We start from the raw sequence: 20,996 nt of genomic DNA, 5'->3' as shown, positions 1-20,996 counted from the left end.
AGTCTTCTCTTGTGTTGTTGGAAGCAGCCATAGGACTGGAAAAGGTCAGTTTTCATTCCAATCCCTAAGAAAGGCAATGCCAAAGAATGCTCAAACTACTGCACAATTGTACTCATCTCACACACTAGTAAAGTAATGCTCAAAATTCTCCAAGCCAGGCTTCAGCAATATGTGAACCGTGAACTTCCTGATGTTCAAGCTGGTTTTAGAAAAGGCAGAGGAACCAGAGATCAAATTGCCAACATCCGCTGGATCATGGAAAAAGCAAGAGAGTTCCAGAAAAACATCTATTTCTGCTTTATTGACTATGCCAAAGCCTTTGACTGTGTGGATCACAATAAACTGTGGAAAATTCTGAAAGAGATGGGAATACCAGACCACCTGATCTGCCTCTTGAGAAATCTGTATGCAGGTCAGAAAGCAACAGTTAGAACTGGACATGGAATAACAGACTGGTTCCAAATAGGAAAAGGAGTTCGTCAAGGCTGTATATTGTCACCCTGCTTATTTAACTTATATGCAGAGTACATCATGAGAAACTCTGGACTGGAAAAAACACAAGCTGGAATCAAGATTGCCGGGAGAAGTCTCAATAACCTCAGATATGCAGATGACACCACCCTTATGGCAGAAAGTGAAGAGGAACTCAAAAGCCTCTTGATGAAAGTGAAAGTGGAGAGTGAAAAAGTTGGCTTAAAGCTCAACATTCAGAAAACAAAGATCATGGCATCTGGTCCCATCACTTCATGGGAAATAGATGGGGAGACAGTGGAAACAGTGGAAACAGTGTCAGACTTTATTTTTCTGGGCTCCAAAATCACTACAGATGGTGACTGCAGCCATGAAATTAAAAGACGCTTACTCCTTGGAAGGAAAGTTATGACCAATCTAGATAGCATATTCAAAAGCAGAGACATTCCTTTGCCAACAAAGGTCCATCTAGTCAAGGCTATGGTTTTTCCTGTGGTCATGTATGGATGTGAGAGTTGGACTGTGAAGAAGGCTGAGTGCCGAAGAATTGATGCCTTTGAACTGTGGTGTTGGAGAAGACTCTTGAGAGTCCCTTGGACTGCAAGGAGATCTAACCAGTCCATTCTGAAGGAGATCAGCCCTGGGATTTCTTTGGAAGGAATGATGCTAAAGTTGAAACTCCAGTACTTTGGCCACCTGATGTGAAGAGTTGACTCATTGGAAAAGACTTTGATGCTGGGAGGGATTGGGGGCAGGAGGAGAAGGGGACGACAGAGGATGAGATGGCTGGATGGCATCACTGACTTGATGGACGTGAGTCTTGGCTTGGCGTGCTGCGATTCATGGGGTTGCAGAGTCGGACACGACTGAGTGACTGAACTGAACTGAACTGAAGAGATGTGTACTGACATTTAAGAGTAACCTCTAGGTGGTTAAATTATGAGTAATTATTTTACTATTTTGTATCTTCCAGATTTCAAACAATAAACAGGTATTGTGGGGTTTCATTTTTAACTTTGAGATGGTAAAAGTACAGAATAGTGCAGACAAAAACATAATACTTATGTTTCCATAATCTTAAGTTCATCTATAACATTTATATTAATAATTTACCAAGTAATATAAAATGAGTAACAGTTACAGAATGGAAGCATGAGATGACACACTTATCTGACAGGCTCAAATCCGCCAGGTGGGCTTTCAGCATGACCTCCACTCTTTGTGCTGCTGGTTTTTCTTTTTTCTGGTTATAAATAAAATAAAACTTTATCTTGTAGAACATAAAAAGCCAGAATGACAGCGGAATCTGAAGAAAGAGATCATTACTAAATGACTACTTCTCTGAGTACACAGGTTCTTTTGGAATGATAGAAATGTCTTAGAACTAGATTGACTGCACAATTATTTAACTTCTTTATTTTTTTATCATTGTGTTTTTAGTCTTCCGGCTATGCCCCTCAGCATGTGGGATCTTAGTTTCTGAACCAAGGATTGAACCTGCACCCCCTGCATTGGCAGCATGATGTCTTAACCACGGGACCACCAGCGAAGTCCCGTATTTCACTTCTTGATTTGCATACAGTCTATCAACACATTCTACCTTCAGCTTTCTGATAAATAAGGAATGACTAAGAAGGAAAGAGAAAGAAAACATGAGTTGCCTTATATTTCCTTTTCCTTTTATGCCACCATTCACTTGGCTATGCAAGAAATTGGGCTTCTCAGGTGGCTCAGTTGGTAAAGAAGCCACCTACAATGCAGGAGACATGGGTTCGATCCCTGGGTTGGGAAGATCCCCTGGAAAAGGAAATGACAACCCACTCCAGTATTCTTGCCTGGGAAATCCCATGGACAGAAGAACCTGGCAGGCTACAGTCCATGGGGCTGCAAAGAATCAGACACGACTTAGTGACTGAACCAAGGATTATTGTTTCTTAGAACACCACTGCCTTTTTTTTTTTTTTTTCCTGTTTTGGAAACTAGTTCCAGTTCAAGCAGATAACCTGGGCTCTGGGGGCTTCATTCCTTACTCAGTCATAGATGCAGTATGCTATCTTGCCCTTGGTTTGAGTCTTATGGAACGTTCACACATTGTGAACCCATGGAAATTTTGTGACCATGGGCCTCACAAATTGTATGTGCAAACAGAACAGCAACAAGTAGCAGACACATCTATTGTACATATCTCTTCTGTTGACGCACAGGCTTCATTGTCTCAACAAATTTCTCTTGCAAAACACAAGTTCAAAGATAAAATTTTTAAGAATTTCAAGACTGTGACAGCAGAGCATTAGACTCTTTGGGAGCTCATTATCCCATGTAACTGTATAGGCTGTATGTCCAGGAAGCCCACTCACATTCCAGAGCTCAGATTCAGCCTTCTCAGCACATTGACCAGGTCCTGAGCAAAAGGAAGAGCCTGGGAAATTACTGTGATATTTGGTGACATCATTTGGAATCAAAATAAATTTTTAAAATCATTTTACTTCAGTATGGGATAGAATATTTAATAGAATTATGGGTCAAAAATTTAGATATTGCTAACTGGCAACTCTCTCCCTTAACTCCTGTCACTGTTTGATTTTCTAATTTCTGTTTCTTTATATATTCTATTTCTCTAGTTTAAATTGAAATATAATTGACTTTTAGTACAAAACACAGATCTTAAGCGTACAGTTGACTGACTTTTTACCTATATATCCAACTATGTATGTATAGGTACAATATGGAAAGTTCCATACCCAAGCAAATTCTCTTGTACCCATTAACAGTCAGTAGCCACCAATCACTATCCAAAGTTTGTGTTCTTTGCCTATTTGGCTTTTCTAGAACTTCACAAAAACAAAAGAAACAAAAAGTAATTAAAAACAACAACAGCAAGAAAATAATTTTAAAAAAGAGAAAACAGAGTATTCGTTTGTGTAATGTTTTTTAAGATTCATCCATGCTGTTGCAGGTAGAAATTGTTCATCCATTCCAGTGTTAATGGACGTTTGGGTTTCTCAAAATTCTCCAAGCCAGGCTTCAGCAATATGTGAACCGTGAACTTCCTGATGTTCAAGCTGGTTTTAGAAAAGGCAGAGGAACCAGAGATCAAATTGCCAACATCTGCTGGATCATGGAAAAAGCAAGAGAGTTCCAGAAAAACATCTATTTCTGCTTTATTGACTATGCCAAAGCCTTTGACTGTGTGGATCACAATAAACTGTGGAAAATTCTGAAAGAGATGGGAATACCAGACCACCTGATCTGCCTCTTGAGAAATCTGTATGCAGGTCAGAAAGCAACAGTTAGAACTGGACATGGAACAACAGACTGGTTCCAAATAGGAAAAGGAGTTCGTCAAGGCTGTATATTGTCACCCTGCTTATTTAACTTATATGCAGAGTACATCATGAGAAACGCTGGACTGGAAGAAGCACAAGCTGGAATCAAGACTGCTGGGAGAAATATCAATAACCTCAGATATGCAGATGACACCACCCTTATGGCAGAAAGTGAAGAGGAACTCAAAAGCCTCTTGATGAAAGTGAAAGTGGAGAGTGAAAAAGTTGGCTTAAAGCTCAACATTCAGAAAACAAAGATCATGGCATCCGGTCCCATCCCTTCGTGGGAAATAGATGGGGAAACAGTGGAAACAGTGTCAGACTTTATTTTTCTGGGCTCCAAAATCACTACAGCCATCTCATCCTCTGTCGTACCCTTCTCCTACTGCCCCCAATCCCTCCCAGCATCAGAGTCTTTTCCAGTGAGTCAACTCTTCGCATCAGGTGGCCAAAGTACTGGAGTTTCAGCTTTAGCATCATTCCTTCCAAAGAAATCCCAGGGCTGATCTCCTTCAGAATGGACTGGTTAGATCTCCTTGCAGTCCAAGGGACTCTCAAGAGTCTTCTCCAACACCACAGTTCAAAAGCATCAATTCTTCGGCGCTCAGCCTTCTTCACAGTCCAACTCTCACATCCATACATGACCACAGGAAAACCATAGCCTTGACTAGACGGACCTTTGTTGGCAAAGGAATGTCTCTGCTTTTGAATATGCTATCTAGGTTGGTCATAACTTTCCTTCCAAGGAGTAAGCGTCTTTTAATTTCATGGCTGCAGTCACCATCTGCAGTGATTTTGGAGCCCCCAAAAATAAAGTCTGACACTGTTTCCACTGTTTCCCCATCTATTTCCCATGAAGTGATGGGACCGGATGCCATGATCTTCGTTTTCTGAATGTTGAGCTTTAAGCCAACTTTTTCACTCTCCTCCTTCACCTTCATCAAGAGGCTTTTGAGTTCCTCTTCACTTTCTGCCATAAGGGTGGTGTCATCTGCATATCTGAGGTTATTGAGATTTCTCCCGCCAATCTTGATTCCAGCTTGTGCTTCTTCCAGTCCAGAGTTTCTCATGATGTACTCTGCATATAAGTTAAATAAGCAGGGTGACAATATACAGCCTTGACGTCCTCCTTTTCCTATTTGGAACCAGTCTGTTGTTCCATGTCCAGTTCTAACTGTTGCTTTCTGACCTGCATACAGATCTCAAGAGGCAGATCAGGTGGTCTGGTATTCTCATCTCTTTCAGAATTTTCCATAGTTTATTGTGATCCACACAGTCAAAGGCTTTGGCATAGTCAATAAAATAGAAATAGACGTTTTTCTGCAACTCTCTTGCTTTTTTCCATGATCCAGCGGATGTTGGCAATTTGATCTCTGGTTCCTCTGCCTTTTCTAAAACCAGCTTGAACATCTGAAAGTTCACGGTTCACACATTGCTGAAGCCTGGCTTGGAGAATTTTGAGCATTACTTTACTAGCATGTGAGATGAGTGCAATTGTGCGGTCGTTTGAGCATTCTTTGGCATTGCCTATCTTTGGGATTGGAATGAAAACTGACCTTTTCCAGTCCTGTGGCCACTGCTGAGTTTTCCAAATTTGCTGGCATATTGAGTGCAACACTTTCATAGCATCATCTTTCAGGATTGGAAATAGCTCAACTTGATTTCCATCACCTCCACTAGCTTTGTTCATAGTGATGCTTTCTAAGGCCCACTTGACTTCACATTCCAGGATGTCTGGCTCTGGGTCAGTGATCACATCATCGTGATTATCTGGGACATGAAGATCTTTTTTGTACAGTTCTTCTGTGTATTCTTGCCATCTCTTCTTAATATCTTCTGATTCTGTTAGGTCCATACCATTTCTGTCCTTTATGGAGCTCATCTTTGCATGAAATGTTCCCTTGGTATCTCTGATTTTCTTGAAGAGATCTCTAGTCTTTCCCATTCTGTTGTTTTCCTCTATTTCTTTGCATTGATCGCTTAAGAAGGCTTTCTTATCTCTTCTTGCTATTCTTTGGAACTCTGCATTCAAATGCTTATATCTTTCCTTTTCTCCCCAGACAGCCTTTTTGCTTCTTTGCATTTCTTTTCCATGGAGATGGTCTTGATCCCTGTGTCGTGTACAATGTCACGAACCTCAGTCCATAGATCATCAGGCACTCTATCAGATCTAGGCCCTTAAATCTATTTCTCACTTCCACTGTATAATCATAAGGGATTTGATTTAGGTCATACCTGAATGGTCTAGTGGTTTTCCCTACTTTCTTCAATTTAAGTCTGAATTTGGTAATAAGGAGTTCATGATCTGAGCCACAGTCAGCTCCCGGTCTTGTTTTTGTTGACTGTATAGAGCTTTACATCTTTGGCTGCAAAGAATATAATCAATCTGATTTCAGTGTTGACCATCTGGAGATGTCCATGTGTAGTGTCTTCTCTTGTGTTGTTTGAAGAGGGTGTTTGCTATGACCAGTGCATTTTCTTGGCAAAACTCTATTAGTCTTTGCCCTGCTTCATTCCATATCCCAAGGCCAAATTTGCCTGTTACTCCAGGTGTTTCTTGACTTCATACTTTTGCATTCCAGTCCCCTATAATGAAAAGGACATCTTTTTTGGGTGTTAGTTCTAAAAGGTCTTGTAGGTTCATAGAACCGTTCAACTTCAGCTTCTTCAGCGTTACTGGTTGGGGCATAGACTTGGATTACTGTGATACTGAATGGTTTGCCTTGGAAATGAACAGAGATCATTCTGTCATTTCTGAGATTGCATTTTTGCAATTGTACTGCATTTCTGACTCTTTTGTTGACCATGATGGCTACTCCATTTCTTCTGAGGGATTCCTGCCTGCAGTAGTAGATATAATGGTCATCTGAGTTAAATTCACCCATTCCAGTCCATTTGAGTTTGCTAATTCCTAGAATGTCGACATTCACTCTTGTCATCTCTTTTTTGACCACTTCCAATTTGCCTTGTTTCATAGCCCTGACATTCCAAGTTCCTACGCAATATTGTTCTTTACAGCATCGGAGCTTGCTTCTATCACATCCACAGCTGGGTATTCTTTTTGCTTTGGTTCCATCCCTTCATTCTTTCTGGAGTTATTTCTCCACTGTTCTCCAGTAGCATATTGGGCATCTACTGACCTGGGGAGTTTCTCTTTCAGTATCCTATCATTTTGCCTTTTCATATTGTTCATGGGGTTCTCAAGGCAAGTGGTTTGCCATTCCCTTCTCCAGTGGACCACATTCTGTCAGATCTCTCCACCATGACCCACCCGTCTTGGGTTGCCCCACAGGCATGGCTTAGTTTCATTGAGTTAGACAAGGCTGTGGTCCTAGTGTGATTAGGTTGACTAGTCTCCTGTGAGTATGGTTTCAGTGTGTTTGCCCTCTGATGCCCTCTTGCAACACCTACCGTCTTACTTGGGTTTCTTTTACCTTGGGCGTGGGGTATCTCCTAACGGCTGCTCCAGCAAAGTGCAGCTGCTGCTCCTTACCTTGGACGAGGGGTATCTCCTCACCATCGCCCTTCCTGACCTTCAAAGTGGGATAGCTCCTCTAGGCCCTCCTATGCCCATGCAGCCACCGGTCCTTGGACGTGGGGTTGGTCCTCCCGGCTACTGCCCCTGGTCTTGGGCGTGGGGTAGCTCCTCCCGGCCGCAGCCCCTGACCTCGGGCGTGTGGGCGTGGGGTAGCTCCTCCCGGCCGCTGCCCCTGGCCTCAGGCGTGTCATAGAGTGGCATATATTGTACTTGAGTAGAAATTGCAAGTGGGCTTCCCTGGTGGCTCAGAGGTTAAAGCATCTGCCTCCAATGCAGAAGACCCGGGTTCGATCCCTGGGTCAGGAAGATCCCCTGGAGAAGGAAATGGTAACCCACTCCAGTATTCTTGCCTGGAGAATCCCATGGACAGAGGAGCCTGGCGGGCTACTGTCCACGGGGTTGCAAAGAGTCGGACACGACTGAGAGACTTCACTTCACTTTGCCTAAGTAGTTATATAATTTTGCACTCTTGGACTTCCCTCGTGGTCCAGTGGTAAACAGCATGCCAGCGTAGGGGATATAGGTTTGATCCCTGGTACAGGAAGATTCCACATGCCACAGAGCAACTAAGCCCTTGGGCCACAAGCACTGAGTCCAAGCTCTAGAGCCCATGCATTACAACTACTGAAGTTCATGTGCCTAGAGCCCATGATCCACCACAAGCTGCTGCTGCTAAGTCTCTTCAGTCGTGTCCGACTCTGTGCAACCCCATAGACGGCAACCCACCAGGCTCCCCCATCCCTGGGATTCTCCAGGCAAGAACACTGGAGTGGGTTGCCATTTCCTTCTCCAATGCATGAAAGTGAAAAGTGAAAGGGAAGTCGCTCAGTCGTGTCTGACTCTTTGCGACCCCGTGGACTGCAACCCACCAGGTTCCTCCGTCCATGGGATTTTCCAGGCAAGAGCACTGGATGATCCACCACAAGAGGAGCCACCAAAATGAGAAGCCCAAGCACCACAACCAGAGAGTAGCCCCCACTTGCTGCAACTAGAGCAAGCCCTCTCAAAGCAGTGAAGACCCAGCATACCCAAAATAAACAAATAAATAAAAATTTAAAACTTTTAAATACTCTAGCAATGTATGAAAATTCTTTTCATTTTTCCTTTTGTTTTGCCTCCTTGCTTCCCCAGCTTCATAATCATTTCCATATAATTGAGAGGAAAGGTCTTAATTTAGGAACAAACTACGTACATGGCTAAGAAGAGAAGGATTTGAAAATCTGAGGGTCCTAAGCAATTAATTCTTCTTTTAAACAATTTATTTACTTTAATTGGAGGCTAATTACTTAACAATATTGTGGTGGTTTTTGCCATACATTGACATGAATCAGCCAGGGGTGCACATGTATACCCCCGTCCCAAACCCCCCTCCCACCTCCCTCCCCATCCCATCCCTCTGGGTTGTCCCAGTGCACCGGCTTTGAGTGCCCTGTCTCATGCATCGAACTCGCACCACTCATTCTATTTCACATATGGTAGTATACATGTTTCAAAGCTATTCCTCAAATCATCCCACCCTCACCTTCTCCCACAGAGTCCAAAAGTCCATTCTTTACATCTGTGTCTCTTTTGCTGTCTTGCATATAAGATCATTGTTACCATCTTTCTAAATTCCATTTATATGCATTAATATACTGTATTGGTGTTTTTCTTTCTGCTTATTTCACTGTGTATAATAGGCTCCAGTTTCATCCACCTCATTAGAACTGACTCAAATGCATTCTTTTCTATAGTTGAGTAATAATCCATTGTGTATATGTACAAAAGATGCACTCGTGTGGGTGAGTGAGTGTGTTTGTGTGTATGGAGGGAGCATGTGTATTTCATGTGTTCTTAGATAATTCATACTGCCAACTAACTTTAGGAACAAATATTTCTAAAGTTCCCACTCAACTGAGAACTTTAAAAACATCAAGCATATTCCCCTACTCTTCATATTTCAATTTAATCTTAAAATATTAGCCATTCCAGAATAATGCAAGAAATTATTTTATTTAAAACGTTCAGGTATTTATCAATGGTGATGATGTGCAACCTACAAGTGACATTTTTAGAAGAGATAACAGATAGTACCAGATAATATTATCTGTTTTTATTGAATTCACTTAATGTTTATTGAGATTCCCAGGTGGCTCAGTGGTAAAGAATCTGCCTGCCAATGCAGGAGACTCAGGAGACACAGGTTTGATCACTGGGTTGGGAAGATTCCCTGGAGGAGGAAATGGCTACCCTCTCCTGTATTCTTTCTGAGAAAATCCCACGGACAGACGAGCCCAGCAGGTTGCAGTCCATGGGATCACAAAGAGCCGGACACGACTGAGCACGTTCACACACACACAATGGTTTATTATTTTAGAGGACTCAGCATTTCTTTTTTTCTTCCATAAAATCTTCTTTGTTGGTGAAATAGCTACAACATTTAAGAGGTGAACATACAGGTAAGATAGCATTGTTCGATCTTATGGCAGCACAAATACACGGTTGTGATTATCCCACCTGTCCCAGGTCAGAGGGAAGTTGGGAGAAGGGGCTTTCTGGCCCACAGCAGTGGCTGAGGGACCTGTCCCAGAAGAGGGCAGCCAAGAGCTGAGGAGAGACTCGGCTGAGACCAAGGGTGACTATGAAAGAGACTCTTGTCCATTATGGAAGTTCCCAGAGTCTGGGGCCTGATGAGCTCCAACTTGACTCGACCAGGAATGACGGTTAGTAGTGGAAGCTAGGGTACCAGCTCAGGTACCCCAGAGTGAGATTAAGAGAAAGCAGAAGGTTGCTGGCCTAAATCAAAGTCAACTAAGAGATGATACAAGATCAAGCTCCACAAAAAGAACAGATCGACTCACAAGCTTTTTCTTTTTTTGGCTTTTTCTATTTTTTAATAAAGTATTTTTCCTTTAAAAATATTCACAGTCATTATGATACACTGGAAATTACAACAAAGGTTTGTTCTAAGGATGAATTTGGGGATGCTTTTAGGGCCTGAAGCCAGAAGATAGTTGTGATCTATCACAGTAGCAGGCCTTCAAGCTCCCTTGGAGTATGTTTGGGAGTAAGTAAGGGCTAATGCTTAGTTAAAAGCCACCCAGATGTTAACTGAGGCCTTCTATATTTAATAGACAGGACTGGCCTGCTTACTGTGGGAAGTCCAATCCCTCTCTGAGACTGCTGGCAATCTCTGGGAGAGAAGAGGCAAGTGCTGGGTATTACATTCTTGTGGTCACCCTCATCTGTGAAAAGCAAAGCATTTGGACAAATCTTGGCACACTTTACAAATGACCATTATTTCCCTCCTTCATCTTCCTTTCTCCTTCTCTTTTGCTTCTTCCTCCTTCCCCTTGTTACTGTGATGACCTCTGGTTATGAGTTCCTGCTTCCACTGGACACTGGTCAGTTAATAGATTGTTTCACTATTTCTTACTCAAGTTGTCATGTTCTGCACCAGGCAAATCCATCTGTGAATCTCATTTCCTTTCATAGTTGATACATACTAATAACACTACCACTTCCCTCTCCCCCTCAATACACACAGATGTGTATATATCTGTTAACATGAGATTTTTTTGTTTTATCAGAATTCAGTGCAAATTGAGGGTGACAAATGGAGTATGAGTATTTACAACTCAAAAATGAACTCCTACTGTCCACCTGAAATTATTACAACATTGTTAATCAGCTGTGCTGCTGCTGCTGCTGCTAAGTCACTTCAGTCCAATATAAAATAAATTTAAAAAAAAATGAACTCCTTCCACTTGAAAACTTGATTCTTCTTTAAAGTTCTTTTCCCAGGAATTGTTCTATTGGCTTTTCATCCATATAAGGGCTCAGCAACACACTAGCTAGCTTGTTTCTCTTCCTTTCCCCTGGGTGCTATTTCCTCAGCATCCTCTCCTTCCTGGCTTGCAGCCTCCCATGCAAATTCTTAATTCTTTATGCAGAGCACACAGTTCTGGCTGGGGTCTACTTCCAAGCTAAGGTCCAGACCCACTTTTGCATATCCAAACCTATAGAAATATTCAACAAAGCAAAAATGTTCTTGTTTGCCATGCTCCATTCTCCTTCTTGGGCTTCCCCAGTGGCTCAGTGGTAAAGAATCCACCTGCCAATGCCAGAGACGTGGGCTTGATCCCTGGGTTGAGAAGACCCCCTGGAGAAGGAAATGGCAGCCCACTCCAGTATTCTTGCCTGGAAAATCCTATGGACAGAGGAGCCTGGCAGGCTGCAGTCCATGGGGTCGCAGAAGAGTCGGACACGACTTAGCAACTAAACAACAACATTCTCCTTACACTGTGGTTGTAAATTTCATTTTCCACTTCTTTTTTGCTCCAGGCAAGTAGAGTGACTGTGTGGATCACAATAAATTCTGTGGAAAATTCTGAAAGAGATGAGAATACCAGACCACCTGACCTGCCTCTTGAGAAATCTGTATGCAGGTCAGGAAGCAATAGTTAGAACTGGACATGGAACAACAGATTGGTTCCAAATAGGAAAAGGAGTACGTCAAGGTTGTATATTGTTAGCCTGATTATTTAACTTATATGCAGAGTACATCATGAGACACGCTGGACTGGAAGAAACACAAGCTGGAATCAAGATTGCCGGGAGAAATATCAATAACCTCAGATATGCAGATGACACCACCCTTATGGCAGAAAGTGAAGAGGAACTCAAAAGCCTCTTGATGAAAGTGAAAGTGGAGAGTGAAAAAGTTGGCTTAAAGCTCAACATTCAGAAAACGAAGATCATGGCATCTGGTCCCATCCCTTCATGGGAAATAGATGGGGAAACAGTGGAAACAGTGTCAGACTTTATTTTGGGGGGCTCCAAAATCACTGCAGATGGTGAGTGCAGCCATGAAATTAAAAGACGCTTACTCCTTGGAAGGAAAGTTATGACCAACCTAGATAGCATATTCAAAAGCAGAGACATTACTTTGCCAACAAAGGTCCGTCTAGTCAAGGCTATGGTTTTCCTGTGGTCATGTATGGATGTGAGAGTTGGACTGTGAAGAAGGCCGAGTGCCAAAGAATTGATGCTTTTGAACTGTGGTGTTGGAGAAGACTCTTGAGAGTCCCTTGGACTGCAAGGAGATCTAACCAGTCCATTCTGAAGGAGATCAGCCCTGGGATTTCTTTGGGAGGAATGATGCTAAAGCTGAAACTCCAGTACTTTGGCCACCTGATGTGAAGAGTTGACTCATTGGAAAAGACTTTGATGCTGGGAGGGATTGGGGGCAGGAGGAGAAGGGGACGACAGAGGATGAGATGGCTGGATGCCATCACCGACTTGGTGGACGTGAGTCTGAGTGAACTCCGGGAGTTGGTGATGGACAGGGAGGCCTGGTGTGCTGTGATTCATGGGGTTGCAAAGAGTTGGACACGACTGAGCGACTGAACTGAACTGAACTGAACAGGGAGGAAGACACACTGGGAGAGAAGTGGAGCATCCTAGTGAAGAGATTAACATTTGGACAAAAGTATCTGTAGTAACATGGTAGTTTCAGTCTGGAAGCCCCAAACTTAGAGGAATTTGGTTTGTAGGGAATAACACATACTAAGCGCTTCCCTGGTAGCTCAGATGGTAAAACATCTGCCTGCAGTGTGGGAGACATGGGTTCGATCCCTTGGTTGGGAAGATCCCCAGGAGAAGGAAATGGCAACCCACTCCAGTACTCTTGCCTGGAAAATTCCATGGATGGAGGAGCCTGGTAGGCTACAGTCCATGGGGTCACAAAGAGCTGGACACGACTGAGCAACTTCACTGCTACTAATACATACTAAGACTTTTATCCAAAGCAGATTAAAGAAAGAGTAGAGACAAGACCCCCAAAATGAAGCTAATAGGTAAGATAATCAACCAATTCCATGTAATTATAGTCTTCACTTGATAGCCATGGGGTATTGGTTCCAAGAGCCCCTGTGGGTACTAAAACTTGGTGGTGCTCAAGTCCCTTATATAAAATGGTGTAGTGCAATTGGTCTCGGTATCCACAGATACAGAGGGCTGACTGCCCTAGGGGACCTGATAAAGCACATCCGTATTCCTGGTACCTGTGTTGTGGGGCCAGAAGAAAGGATGTGGAAGAAACCCCAACCTTGAAAAATCCATGTGAAAAGGATTTAAGTAAACAACCTAGCTGCTTGATATGGATTTGAAGACTCTCTGACACTCATGATGTAATCAATATTTCTTCCATTTTGTGAGAAAATATGTCATTAAATTAAAAACTTATTGCTCTCTATTACTCTTAAGGAAGCCACACTAATCACTCTGCAATTCCCCATAAGATAAAGTGTTCCTAATACAACAAGGGTAAAGAAAATATAGTGGTAGTATAACTTCACTGAAAATCTATGGTAACGATAGTATAGCGTTAGTGTAAGCAGACAGACAAAGCAGAGGAACACAATGGAGAGCTTAAAAATATAAACTTGATATTTGACAAATGGCAACCCACTCCAGTGTTCTTGCCTGGAAAATCCCATGGATGGAGGAGCCTGGTGGACTGCAGTGCATGGGGTCGCGAAGAGTCGGACACGACTGAAGCAACTTAGCAGCAGCAGCACCACCACCACAAAACAATCTGGAATGGATAGATAGATGGCTTCTTAGGGAGTATGAGAAAACTGGATCACTGTAGCGACTTCCCTTTCACGTTTCACTTTCATGCATTGGAGAAGGAAATGGCAACCCACTCTACTGTTCTTGCCTGGAGAATCCCCAGGACGGCGGAGCCTGGTGGGCTGCCGTCTATGGGGTCGCACACAGTTGGACATGACTGAAGCAACTTAGCAGCAGCAGCAGAACCACAAAACAATCTGGAATGAATAAATAGATGGCTTCTTAGGTAGTATGAGAAAACTGGATCACTGTACAAAGAAAAATTGAGCTTGATCCTGCATTTTTACTATATGCTAAGAGGATTCAAATTGGATTTTACAACTTATTAACGTAATAGAATATGAAAGGACTATCTTTATGAACCGGGGGAAATCTTTTTAAGCAAGACCCCAAAATATAAACATGAGATAAAGAAATAATTATTATCACTGCATAAAATTTGAAGATTTCTGTTCAATGAAGTATAAACTTAGACAAATGACTAAGAGGAGATATCTATCAGCAATGACTAAAATCTACAGGGCATTAAAACTAAAATATACAACAAGGACCTACTGTATACACAGTGAACTATACTCAATATTTTGTCATAACCTATAAGGGAAAAGAATCTGTAAAAGTATATGTGTGTGTGTGTTTTAAATCACTTTAGGTCTGTCCAACTCTTTGTGACCCCCCACAGACTGCAGCCCACCTCTGTCAGTGGGATTCTCTAGGCAAGAATACTGGAGTGGGTTGCCATTTCCTCCTCCAGGGGATCTTCCTGATCCAGGGATCAAACCCACATCTCATGTCTCCTGCACTGGCAGGCAGATTCTTTACCATTAGCATCACCTGGGAAGCTGTCATAAAAGTATATATGCATATATATATATATACACACACACATACATTCATATACAACTGGATCACTTTCCTATACACCTGAAACTAACATAAATATTTCAATTAAAAACAAAAAACTAGAGGGATTTCCCCAGTGGTCCAATGGTTAAGACGCTATGCTTCTAATGCAAGGGGCATGGGTTCAATCCCAGGTTGGGAACTACGATCTCACACGCTGTGCAGTGCAGCCAAAAGAGAAGCTAGAATATACGAAATCAGCAGGAATAAAATTGGAAACTGATTATAAAAATAGATAAAAGATATGAATAGGCAATTTGAAGCAAAGGAAGCCCAAAGGGCTAACAAATAATAAAAAGATACTCAACATCACTAGTAAGCTGATATATCAAAATTGAAGCAAAAATGATACACCAATTTTACAGCCATCAAATTGGCAAAAATTGGAAAAGATGGTGCATATCAGTTTGGCAAGGATATGGAGAAGTAACGTAAACTGGTACAGGTATTCTGGAAGGCATTCTGGCAGAATTCAGTAAAAATGTCAGTGCATGCCTCAGACTCACTTATCTCAGGGAATATACATACCAAAGAAATTCTTGCATGGATCTGAAGGAGAGTTATACAGGGACATCTGTTGCAGTGTTTATGGTAGAAGTATGCTAGGGGATGGGTACTTAAATGCAGTGAATGTGAAATGCTGTGCAGGTAGGAGCAAGATATATACAGCAATATGGGTACATCACAGAAGATTAATGCTGAGGGAAAAAAGTAAGAAACAGAACAGAAAAATAGCATATATCATTTGTGTAAATTAAAAACACAGAGATATACTGTATAAAACTATGTATTTCACAAGAACATATGCATATTTTATAATCTGTATTAAACACATTAGAGTGAGGAGAGGAACATGGGTTTGGATTGAGGTTAAAGAAACTAAAATAGACCAGGAATAAGCATTACATAAATGATGTTGATATTAAGCAATGAATTGAGAGGTATGATTAAATTTTCTATAACCGGGGTCTAATATGAAAGTAGAAGATAAATGATGAAAACATATGCTTACTGAGCAATAACCACCTTGAAAATATTATAGTAAAAGTGATAGATAATTACAACAAACATAGTAAAGATATATTTAGGAAAAACTGCATTACTGGATATTTAAAGACAACATGCACCAAAGGATTTTGGAAGGGGGAAAAAGAAAGCAAACAAATACCATAAATATGTTATTCTTTCTAAGTCATTTTATAGCTTAACATTATTCCAATCAAAACACCAATAGGATTTTTCTTCGAAGAAGATAAAGCTGATGGAAAGTTCACTAAAGTGTACTAAATAGGATAAGTTCTCAAAAAATAGCTTCAAAAAGAAGAGCAAAGAGAGGACAGTAGTTTTCAAGATGGCAAATGATAGTATGATACAACAAAAATTTATATAATGGCACAAAACAGATCCACATAAGTGAATAGAAATTTCAGAAACAGAACACTATTACATACCATAATTATAGAATTAAAAATATACTGCAAAATAAAGGCAAAGGAAAGAAAGATTTCATAAGACAACTAGATTATAATCTAGAGAAACTTAAGTGAGAACCATACCTTATATAAATACCAAAATAAATTTGAAGAATATTTTCTTTTTAAAATCAACTCTTGTAAGTAATTTACATATAGTGTTCCATTCGCTCTTAACAGTAACTCTGGTGATGGTGATTTAGTCGCTAAGCCATGTCCGACTCTTGCAATCCCATGGACTGTATCCTGCCAGGCTCCTCTGTCCGTGGGATTCTCCAGGTGAGGATACTGGAATGGGTTGCCATTTCCTTCTCCAGAGGATCTTCCCAACCCAGGAACTGAACCCTGGTCTCCTGCATTGCAGGCAGATTCTTTACCCACTGAGCTATGAGGGAACCCCCAATAACTCTTTAAATAGGCATAATTATTATAATAATTTTATAGACGAAAAACTGAAGCAAAGAAAATTAAAAAAAAATTTTTTTGACTATATTTTTGGTTGCTGTCTGCAAATATCATTAATCAGCCTAACACAAATGTCCCCAATGTGTCTTTATTCCTTTTGTTGGTTGGAAGGAAAGTCATTCTCTCCCAGAGGTTTTCTCCCTTCTATGCCCAACCTGTGAAGAAATCAATTTCTGCTGTCAATCCAAGCACTAATAATGACTATATAAATTGGCTATACCTTGAGGGAAAATTTACTGGAGATCTAAGTAAGATCTTTGGGAACTCTAAGACTTTCATTTAAATCCAGTCTTGAATACAAGTATTGTAATGGTATCCAGAATGTTTCTTAGGGCTGTTTCCAAATGAAAAAAATAGGTCTACTGAAGGTCCTAATAATGGAATTTTGTTCTGAAGACTGATTTTGGCAACTGAAGAAGTTTGTATGCCTTTGCTATGACGATTAAAAGAACCAATGCTATCATTTCTCATGAGATCCAAAATCAATGTTCTTTAAATTTTGTTACTTTGCTTGATTATTCTACTAAATTGTTTTTGTCCCCCTCAAATTGTGCTTTAAATCTGTATCTTTTTGGCCAGGAGCTATGTGAGTTGTATTTGTCTGTGCTTTCTATGGGACAGATACCACAGATAATTTTTTTAAGGAGAAATGACAGCATAAGAAGCACATCAGAGTTCTGTTAGCTCATGGCTTCAGTTTCCCATTGTGTATGTAGCTTTGCTTCCAGAAGAATTAGTTGCTTATAATTTAAAAATGCTGCTGCTGCTGCTAAGTCCCTTCAGTAGTGTCTGACTCTGTGCGACCCTGTAGATGGCAGCCCACCAGGCTCCTCCATCCTTGGGATTCTCCAGGCATACTGGAGTGGGTTACCATTTCCTTCTCCACTGCATGCATACATGCTAAGTCGCTTCAGTTGTGTCCGACTCTGTGTGACCCCATAGACAGCAGCCCACCAGGCTTCTCTGTCCATAGGATTCCCCAGGCAAGAATACTGGAGTGGGTTGCCGTTTCCTTCTCCAATAACTTAAGAATATATAAAAATAAATTTAACCAAGCAGGTATCAGTTATCACTGAAATTACAGTATGAAAATTATCTCTGTCTTTGGGGAGAACAATTAAAATGAAAGTACTGTGGTTAAAAACTAGAACAAAATTAAAAGAACTGGTAGAGTAAGATCAATGCAGCTAAAATATCATATGCATGGGGATTATAGCAAGGTACTTCCCAAGTTAAAGCTAATGAGAAACGAAATTAGATAGATTCAAGAATGTAATGGATGAGTTCAACCACTTGTACAAATGATATAACAAAGAAATTGTCTTTAATATTAACTGAAGAATTCAGAAAATATCTAAATCCAGTCAAAGAGTCTTGTGTTTCAGGAAGGCATGTTAACTGTTGTGACCCAGAAAATATCAGCTAGGGGTCAAAAATTCAAAGACCCAAAGAGAATATAAAGACTCAGGCAGTTAATATAAATATAAATCAAGATAAAAAAAAAAAATAGCAACCTACTGGGGACTTCCTTGGTGGTCCGGTGGCTAAGACTTCTTGCTCCCAATACAGGGAGCCCAGATTTCATCCCTTGTCAGGAAACTAGGTCCCACACACCACAGCTAAGAGCTTGCATGCCTCAGCTAAAGATTCCACATGCTGCAACGAAGTGCCGCATATTCTTAAAAGCCATTAAAGAATAGCAACCTACAGACTGACATATTTGCAAATCATAGATTCTATAAGAGGCTAATATCTAGAATATATTAAAAAAATCTGAGAATTCCCTGACAGTCCAGTGGACAAGACTCTGTGGCCTGCCTCTTTCCACCATCTTTCTGTGCCACCAGAATGGTGCACATGAATGTCCTGGCTGATGTTCTCAAGAGTATCAACGATGCCAAAAAGAAAGGCAAATGCCAGGTCCTTATTAGGCCATGCTCCAAAGTCATCGTCAAGTTTCTAACAGTGATGATGAAGCATGGTTACATTGGCGAATTTGAAATCATTGATGATCACAGGGCTGGGAAAATTGTTGTGAACCTCACAGGCAGGCTAAATAAGTGTGGAGCGATCAGCCCCAGATTTGATGTGCAACTTAAAGATCTAGAAAAATGGCAGAATAACCTGCTCCCATCCTATCAGCTTGGTTTCATTGTACTGACAACCTCAGCTGGCATCATGGACCATGAAGCAGCAAGAAGAAAACATACAGGAGGGAAAATCCTTGGATTCTTTTTCTAGGGATTTAATACATACAAATAAAATGCCTCAGAGGATTCTGGTGCTTCCTTAAGTCATTTTGAACTTTGTACAGCAGAATAGCAAGAGCGTCTTCAGGAGCATACAGCCTTTGTGTTAATTGGTGAATGCTGTTTCCTTGAAGTACAAGAAAGTTTTGACTTGGCGTAAATTTCACCATCATCCTTGTGGCTCATCAGAGGAAGGTGTGTCTGGTCCTGGATGGTTGACTCTGGTTTGGGGTCCAGATGGTGAAGCTGCCTCTTCTGGAGTCTTAAATTAACCCTTGAATGAGTGGTGCCTTTCCTATTTTTAGCCTGATAGAAATCACATTTCATGCCCTAACAATATGATAACAGTTATAGTTGACTATGTAAGTACTCATAAGGAAGCAGATAATTAGAGCCCTACAGCTCACTAAGACTCAAAGTAAATTTGGATGGCATATCGGGGACATGCCAGCAGTATGTGCTTAAAAAATGCCATTCTTTTTAAAAAACCAGTACTGTAAACCTATCACCAAGTGTATTCTGGAATTGGGCAGAATTAGTAAGAGCAGTGCTGTGCAGTAGGCATCTAACAAGAGCCACATGTGTATTCAAAACTTCTGGAAGCCACATTAAAACAAGGAAAGAGAAACTTTTTTTTTTTTTCTTAAAATAACATTTTGTGTTCAAAAGTTAAAATTTCACCATATAGATAATATGGGGGGAAAAAAAAAGACTCTGTGGCCTCACTGCTGAGGGCCCAGTTTCAATCCCTGGCTCGGAAACTAAGATCGCATAAACTGTGAGGCATGGTCAAACAAACAAACAAAAAACCTGTAACTCAACAATAATTTAAAAACACAAATAATCCAATTTAAAAAATGGTTAAAGAACTTGGGTTTCCCTTGTGACTCAGCTACTAAAGAATCCGCCTGCAATGCGGAAGACCTGGATTCGATCCTGGGTTGGGATTTCGATCCTGGAGAAAGGAAAGGCTACCCACTCCAGTGTCTTAGCCTGGAGAATTCCATGGACTGTATAGTCCATGGGGTCTCAAAAAGTCGAACATGACTAAGCGACTTGCACTTTCACTTAAAGAACTTGACTAGATATTTCTAAGAATGCCTACAAAAACCCAATAAGTACTTGAGAAAACACTCAATATTACTAATTGTTACAAAAATGTAAATCAAAACCACACTGAGATAGCTTTTCACACCCATTAGAATGGCTACTGTTTAAGAAGCAGAAAATAAGGAACGCTGGCAAGGATATGGAGAAATTGGAATTCTTGTGTATTGCTGGCAGGAATGTAAAGTACAGTCAAACAATATAATAGCTCATCAAAAAATTCAAAATAGAATGACCATATGATTTCAGCAATTCCACTTCTGGGTAAGTATATACCCAAAAGAATTGAAAGCAGGTACTCAAAATATAGGGTGCCCCTGATGGCTCAGAGGATAAAGAATCCCCCTGAATGCAGGAGACACGTGAGACATGGGTTCAATCTCTGGGTCAGGAAGATCCCCTAGAGGAGGAAATGCCAATCCACTCCAGTACTCTTGCCTGGAAAATCCTATGGACAGAGGAGCCTGGTGGGCTAAGTTCATGGGGTCTCAAAGAGTCGGACATGACTTAGCAACTGAACACGCATGCACACACACACTCATTCAAAATATCTGTACACCCATGTTCCTAGCAGCATTATTTACAAGAGCCAAAAGATGAAGGCAACCAAGGTGTCAATCAACAGGTGACTAGATAAACAAAATGTGGTATATGCATACAATGGAACATTATTCAGCCTTAGAAGGAGGAAATTCAGACACATACTGTCACAGTGATGAATCTTAAGGAAACTATGCTAAGAGAAATAAGCCAGTCACCAAAAAGTAAATATTGGATAATGGCATTTATTTGAGGTAGCTTGAGCAGTCAAACTCATAGAGATAGAAAGTAGAATATGGTTGCCAAGGAC

The 20,996-nt window shown here is 41.0% G+C and overlaps 1 non-coding gene and 1 pseudogene across 2 annotated transcripts; both read left to right on the top strand.

Annotated features, from left to right (window-relative positions):
• The first annotated feature begins 7,569 nt into the window (after nt 1–7,569).
• TRNAW-CCA (transfer RNA tryptophan (anticodon CCA)) lies at nt 7,570–7,642 on the top strand. Its single transcript has one exon. It is a non-coding gene; the product is annotated as a tRNA-Trp (tRNA).
• A 10,963-nt stretch (nt 7,643–18,605) lies between these two features.
• Nucleotides 18,606–19,066, top strand: LOC147350388 (small ribosomal subunit protein uS8 pseudogene; annotated as a pseudogene). Its single transcript, XR_015149094.1, has one exon. The product of XR_015149094.1 is annotated as a small ribosomal subunit protein uS8 pseudogene (transcript).
• The last annotated feature ends 1,930 nt before the right edge of the window (nt 19,067–20,996 follow it).

This window comes from Bos grunniens, chromosome 20, assembly GCF_055505025.1.
Source record: "Bos grunniens cultivar Pamir isolate PY7600 chromosome 20, Bosgru_T2T1.0, whole genome shotgun sequence".
NCBI classification, from domain to species: Eukaryota; Metazoa; Chordata; class Mammalia; order Artiodactyla; family Bovidae; genus Bos; species Bos grunniens.
This window is presented reverse-complemented; position numbering and strand designations above follow the sequence as displayed.